The sequence below is a fragment of the Montipora foliosa genome, chromosome 3, assembly GCF_036669935.1.
Source record: "Montipora foliosa isolate CH-2021 chromosome 3, ASM3666993v2, whole genome shotgun sequence".
In the NCBI taxonomy this organism is placed as follows: domain Eukaryota; kingdom Metazoa; phylum Cnidaria; class Anthozoa; order Scleractinia; family Acroporidae; genus Montipora; species Montipora foliosa.
Window position 1 is genome coordinate 33,375,893 of NC_090871.1, and position 7,500 is coordinate 33,383,392.

At 39.2% G+C, this 7,500-nt stretch overlaps 1 protein-coding gene across 2 annotated transcripts in view; it reads left to right on the forward strand.

Annotated features, from left to right (window-relative positions):
- LOC137997326 (uncharacterized) overlaps positions 1-7,500 on the forward strand; it is a 57,115-nt gene that overhangs the window by 6,523 nt on the left and 43,092 nt on the right. The window lies entirely within an intron of this gene.

Consider the following 7,500-nt stretch of genomic DNA (forward strand, 5'->3'; position numbering starts at 1 on the left):
TCAGGTCTTTAAAGCACATGAACTTCTGATAAAAGCTCTGATTCAGATGGCAAAACTACTTAGCTGCTATTATACACAATTAATTTTTACATCAACATTCTTTGATAAAAATATTTTTAGTTGTGAAATGAGGAAAAAGCAACATACCTCCATGGAGCCAGTCTTGATAAGCAGCACTCCAAGAATACATGTAGTTGCAGTAGCATTCATTTGCAAATTACGCTGTTTTAACAACACAGACCTACCAACAGCAGCACTTGGCAGCCACTTCACATCTTGCTTGCTTGTTGAAACATGTTTCATTAGAAAAGAAAGAACAGTGGGGCTAGTCAAAGTTGACTAGGTCATCCTTCCCACATTTCCTCAGTAAAGATGGGTTTTGTCTTGAACAGAGACCGTTCACTTTGTTCAATAAGATCTTCAGAACATTTTCGACAACATATTTAGTCACAACTTTGCATTTGACAACTGCATTTGCGACCCTTTGCGGTGGACCATATGCAGGAGCCTTTCCTATGGCCTCATAGTCCTTTTCAAGTGTTCCGTTCACGGTTTTACTCTGATATGCAATTGTAACTTTGACAGATGTGGCAGCAGCAATGCCATTACTTGGTTCAAATGGTCTACATGATGTAACTGTATAACCACCGTGACATTTAGGCATAGAGGTCAAGAATACCTAGTTATGGCAGATAAGGAAAAACAAGAAACCTGAAATCTACGACTGGTCCTACAGTTATTCCTTGGCCATACAAAGAAGTGCAAGTGGTAGGGACTCTAGATGGAGTACAACTGCTTGGCACGATGGCAGGGAACTTCAGTGATTTCATCATACCACCGCGCCGAGCGGAGGACTTTTGAGAGAATTTGTCATGCAATACACGTGACACAACAGTTGATTGTTGTAGTTTTTCTGCAACAAGGCCTTCCTCTGCTGTTGAATCCTTTTGTAGACGCTTTGTTCGTAAGCCACCTTTATCAAAGTCCTTTTTAATCTTGTCTTTGAGTGCGAGAAAGGTACTTGATAGTTTTCCAAAACAAAGAAGTCGCTTGTAACAGTGCGGAGCACAGATGAAAAGATTGCTTGACGAAAATTCTGTCAAGCCGCAACAGTTGATTGTTGTAGTTTTTCTGCAATGAGGCCTTCCTCTGCTGTTGAATCCTTTCATAGACCCTTTGGTCGTAAGCCACCTTTATCATAGTCTTTTTTAATCTCGTTTTAAAGTGCAAGAAAGGTACTTGATAGTTTTCCAAAATAAAGAAGTCGCTTGTAACAGTGCGGAGCACAGATTAAAAGATTGCTTGACGAAAATACTGTCAAGCCAATGTCAAAAGCACTTTCAATAATAACTTTTTCCAAAACCCAAGGTACCCAAGGTAGAATCACAAAGAAAACAATAAATAATCCCTCCGAACAGTTAAATCCATGCATAGAGTGAGAACATGGAATACGATGAATACGATCTGGCTTTATCAAGTGCATCAGCCTCAGCGAGAGCCTCTCCCTCCACACGAGTATACCGTGATTCGGCAGTGTGGGTGAAACAGCTTCCAACAAGGATTATCTTCCAACCTGTATGGCAGCAGACGGGCTCAGCAGATGGACTTTGGCAGTGATTTTGGAAAAGCCAGTACCTGATACCATCTTGTGACCAGTCAGTGGCCAGGCAGGTCATTTTGGATTTATCAGATGCAAAACGCCTCCCTTTATTTCACTGCTGATCATGGATTTGGATTCCTCAAAGAGTAAATTAAATTGTTGGTTTAGTTCACTGTCCCAGCAGAATGGTGTGCCTGGTTTGAGGAGCTGGGTGGGTTTTGGTGGTGGCAGCTGACGACATGGGCAATCACCTGATGAGCTGATTGCGCTGTTGGGTGTGTGTGGTTCAGTGGCGGGTGGGGGTTTCTGTTCAGTTCTGGGCAAATCAATGTGTTGGAGTGGAGGACCTCTTTCTTGGTTCGAGTCATTTCACTAGATAGGGCAATCAAAATAAATAGGAAACACAAATAATATATATATAAATTGGTAATATGTGGAGCTCTCGGAGCTCTTGGATGCACAACCTTCCGCCATGACAGTCAGCGCATGTCTCAATTGCAGGTTCGAGCTTATCAAACCTCTCTTAGTTTTTCTAATTCTTACCAGGCCAAAAAGAACCTAAACTGTCCCAAACATTCCTTACAAGTACATTCGTTGCAGAGAAATGTACTGGATTCAAATGTAAATTAATATATATGGCGTTGAGAGTTCAGTTATAATAGTCAGACGAAATAGACAGCGATGACAATTAAGAAAACTCGCCAATGATGTCTGCTGTAGGCTGTGGTGTGGGATTGTTGAAATATGCCAGAATCTCTGTCAACACAGAATTGCAAGAAGGAAAACATGACCTGAAAGCGAACCATTGTAAATAAGTACAAGGAAGGATTACGGTTTTGCAAACGTTGGCCGTGCAAATCAATGTGGTGGAGTGGAGGACCTCACCCAAAGTGGGGAAGCATGAAGATATCAGTCCTAGTGCTGTCCATGTCTCCTGACTCAAAAATAACTTGTCAGCATGGCTGGTCACATACAAAATTTGCCAAGATTCAAGTGTCTGACCAGATTTGGAGCATCTGGGTGGTAGCAGTGAGGGTGACGGAAGGCTGAGGCTGAGATGCCTGTCAAACCCAGCAGTCGCTAAGGTCGTGGCATACAGTACTGTGCAAAAGTAACGAGAAGAAATTTCGACAAATTTCTTCTTTTCGTGTGCCTCGTAAGTCCACAACAAATTTAGACCACTGTGATCACAAATATTGTTGTTGATTAGTATAGCCAACGCTGAACCATGTTTCTTTTGTTTTTTACCACAATATTCAACGCCAAAGAAAGTGTTTTTTTCAGAGTGTGACCAATGTCATGACTCAAAGAAAGAGCAAGTGTTGTCCATAACTGTCTCACAGTATGATTGCTTTATTTCCCAAAATGAGCATTCCTGATTGGCTATTAAATTGTGTGACACATTGACAGGATCATGTCTGGACCAAATAGGCTCTTGAGGTTGTTTATAAATGCAGATGTGAACATTCTCTTATTTACTTAAATGAAGACTTGAAAGTGAAAGATGCAAGTGAGAATGTGTTTTACATGGATTGTTGGGTGATTGTTATTAAAGGATCAGTGGCTACTCTAGTTGAATATGGTCCAGTCTATATTTTGTTTTTCCAGGGAATGAAAATAATGGATACCATTTCTGCCTCTCTGGGATCTTGCACCTTACTGAAGGACCGAGTCATTCAGTTTTTCTGTACATTTTATTGGTTAAGCTAAGTTAGCTAAACAGTTGCTAGTACTGCTTCGCTGAGTCCTAAAATCACTGCTGTTTGGTTTTATTGAGCTTGAAGTTTCACCAATATTTCATTGCTTAAAATCATCGATATTTCGCTTCTTCAAAATTTGCTCGTTCGAATTTTGGATGCCCTGTTTGAAATTTCGCATGTTAAATGTGGGAAATTTCCAGTGAAAATTGGGCGAAAATTCAGTGAAAATGCAAGGGAAAAGAGATCCTCGTCTAATAGCTGAGAGTTTGACCCAAACTGAAAAATTTGTTGACATCTCTTGTGGAATCTCATTCCATGACTGTTTTATTCAGCATAGAACCTGATTGGAGTGAACTCGAGGGACCAGTTACCATCCCGGACAGGTACTTTCTCTTCATGCAGGGGTCGAAATGTTCCAGACTGTTTACCTGTGTGTAGTGACAGGCAGAATATTTTTTTACTTGTCTACACCAACATCCAACTTGAACAATATTATTTTACCGGTATTTTCACTTTTTAAAACTCAACTGGGGTTGTACAATCATTAATACCGGTAATAAACTGATAGAAAGCAATGACATTTTGTTGTCAACTTATTGTCCTAGCCTATTGAGGCCTTTGGTTTGGCCCATATAAAGCATCTGCTAGTCTCCTGGTTTTCTTAGCATCATTCCACTATAATCCAATGGCAGGCTCAGGGTTAAAGTTCTTTACAGTGACCCTGCTAAGGGCAACATGCATGAGGTCATTAAGTGACTCATCTTTGAGTTTGCACCCCCAGTCAGATTTAACTCTATTCATAAGACTGAACCACGTTCAACACAAGAAGTTGAGTAAATCAAAACTAACAATATCACACCCTGAGATGAATTTGTTTCTTCTTGTTTTATCAAACTCTTTGCAGTAAGAACAGAACATCTTTCCATCCTCTGCTGACAACCACAGGCACCCATCTTTCCATTTCTTGTTGAACTTGAATACTCGGACATTATTATGTTTCGTCGTCCGTGTTTCCAAATTGTCTTCTACGTGTACTTCTTCTTCTTCTTTAGCACATTGCTTACGGGTCAGAAAACGATCCATATTGCAAACTCACGCTTGTTCGGCAAAGAAACGTGGGAACAAGACACATTTGCTGTCTTTGTCATACGCACTACAACGATTGCATTATCTAGCTTTTATTGAGTAGAGTCTGGTAACTACTGTGCGAGAGCTGCACCAGTGAGAACGACTTCTGGTGGAGAAACGGATGAAAATATTCAAATCGATAAATTCTGTATTACTAAGGTTTTCTTACCTGTCGCCAGCGACAGGCATCAATATTTTTTACCTGTCACTCTCTAAAATTACTTGAAATTGACAGGTAGACAGGCAACATTTCGACCCCTGTTAATGTGTTCCTTGAAAGGCTTATTCAGACACTTGCCTGAAGGCGGGAGAACTGGGGTCAGGCCACTGGAAATGACAGCTGTATCTATTTTGTGTCTTTCCAAAGGTTCTTTTACAGACTCAGTTAAATGGGCACGAAAGGAGTCCCAAACCAACAATGACCACAGAACTGTAGGGTTTCTGGGCAGTCAGGTTTGAATCCACTGCTTCACTCCTGTGAATGAATGAGGAGAATCAATTAGATTTCTAAAATAAAGCAACACTTAAAAATAAAGCATACCACACATGACACCCAAGTCATAAGTGACACAGAAACTTCAAACTTACCATTTTTGTCCATTGAACCATTTTTGTGGAAAGAAACCTGAACTCACTCTGGAACAACAAGGTCTCTAGGGGTATGTTCACCCTTCAAGATCGCTTTTCTTGGGAGTTTTTTGCCATCAGCAGCGACCGCCAACGTGACTGTGAAGCTTGTTTTCTCTGTGGCGTATGAGTTTATGGGAATTGTTCCGCTGCCACTTACATGTAACTTGAGAGTTCGGGTGGACGGCATCTCAAATCAAATGGGTGTTTTTCATCCATATAGGAAATTCTGCTCAAGGAGTACCCATGGCCTTCGTGAGCTGCAATTACAAACCAGGTAATTTGGGAGATACTGAGAAAGGATGGTCTTCGTTCTCACTGTGATGGAGTGGCACTGTTTCCAGTTGACGTACCAGCTTATGGATGCTTTGAAATCAGGATAACCACAGAATTCTTTCGCCCTTAATGGCAACATCAGTCCACTCACAGCAATTCTTAAAACAAGTAAAATGTGAAATGAGCAATGTGTTCACAGCCATAAGAACCAACCAATACAAATGTTCTTTTCCCATGACTCAGTAAACAATATGATAACAATCTTGTCACATGATACTCACCCAGACTTCTTTGATCACAAAACATAATAGTTTAATAATAATAATAATATAATAGTAATAATTATTATTATAATTTATTTTAAAATTTCAAAACTATTTACAAAGGGTCATATATAAAAATCACAATATCTTCCAAATACATATATCAGATGGTACTTAAAGAAACCTATTTACAGTAATTAAGAATGCATGGTAAAAAGTTCTAAGAAAAAAGAAAAGAAAATGTAAACAGACAAAACAATTTGAAACGTATGAATCCCTAAATGTCCCCTTTAAAAAAACCGTCAATAAATAGCTCCTTCAGAGTTCTCAATTTCTATATCAGTATTGTAAAAGTCCCATGATTTCCTTACAGTGGTTCTAGTTCCTCTGAGACAGATTAATGATAATAATAATAATAATAATAATAATTTTATTATGCAGCGCAAAATTCATTAAGATATGATCTAATGCGCTTTACAATTATTACAATCAATAAAATACCGGTAGAAATAAAATTAACTATGCTAAAAATATAAAACTACATCTATAGTGTCAATTATATTATAATTACAAATAGATAAAAAATAGTTGAATGTTTAATGTAAATGATATTGACTACCACTCCAACAGGCGTTGATCCATCTCAGGCCTAAGGTTAGCTTTTATGCATGTTTAGGATACTTTTTGTATTCGTGTATTCGTATCCTTACCCTTACCGTGACCCTTGGTCTTACCCTTACCCTCGTTTTAGAAACGCCACACTGTACACAAAAGACCAGTTTCATAAATGTCAACCACTTTTACATTCTTTTGTGTTAATGTTAATTGGACCTTCTGCCCTCATTTTGACACATAAATTCTTTTGAAATTTGCTCACTGTAGCAAGGCTTGAAAAGCTTATAAGCATTAAAACAAGAATATTTTATTTGGTCGCCATTATGAAAGAGGTCTATTGAATATTGTCTGGACTAGCTAATTTCTAAGTGTACTTTTTTTCTGAAATGATTGTATACCACGTATGTTTAGTGTTCTGTAAGCATTGAGCAATAAGAACTTGAACTTAAAATGCAAACTGAAAATTGCATCGAAATGAGTAAGTAATTATCTGTCACAGAGGTCACACAAGAATACTTTGCCATCCTCCCCTCTTAGTTTAGTCGTCCTTTTGCATAAGGTCTGTATTATCTTCTAATGGAACCAACGAAATGTCATTCTGCAATGTATGTATGGAAGTAGTTGCTTGATTCAAATTGTCTTTCAGAAACTGAACAACATAACCTTCCACCTTTGAACAAGGTATAAGCATTAACTGTGAACCTGACCGACCAGCAGTTCTCAAATTCGTATCCTTCCCCATCTTGAAGCTTGGAGGATGTTTGCAACAGCCTCTTGTGCAAACTACTTGTAGACCAGTGCCTATCAGTGTATTTCCTTTTCACCCAGTTCTGCCGCCCTTAGAGTTATCCTCTCTTCAACTGTTGGAATTTAGCAAGCATCTTTGTTAGCTACTGGTAACCCGGTAAACAACAAAACCTTCCAGTCCATTGATTTCGCTTGGTAATTCCCCTCTAGCTACTTTATGTGACCACTTCCTTCCCATGCTTGTTTTTGCGGAAAGGCACCTCCTGAGGAAAGTGGTCTAAAGCTCATTGCTGTCAATAGATTGACTTGTCTGCTCGCACGAACAGCTGTATTGTCAAACAGTTGACGATGCTCAGCAAAGATACTTGTTGATGGAATTGGACTCAGTGAAAACTGAGTTACTTGGTTGATGACCAGAAGGTCAACGACTTCGTTTAAACTGTCACTGGCCTTTCTCAAATTGTCAGGACTCTCCACCACTTTCTGTCATGGTTGCAAATCATGTGTATTAATTGGTGGGAATTTGGCGCAGCAATGCATGCCT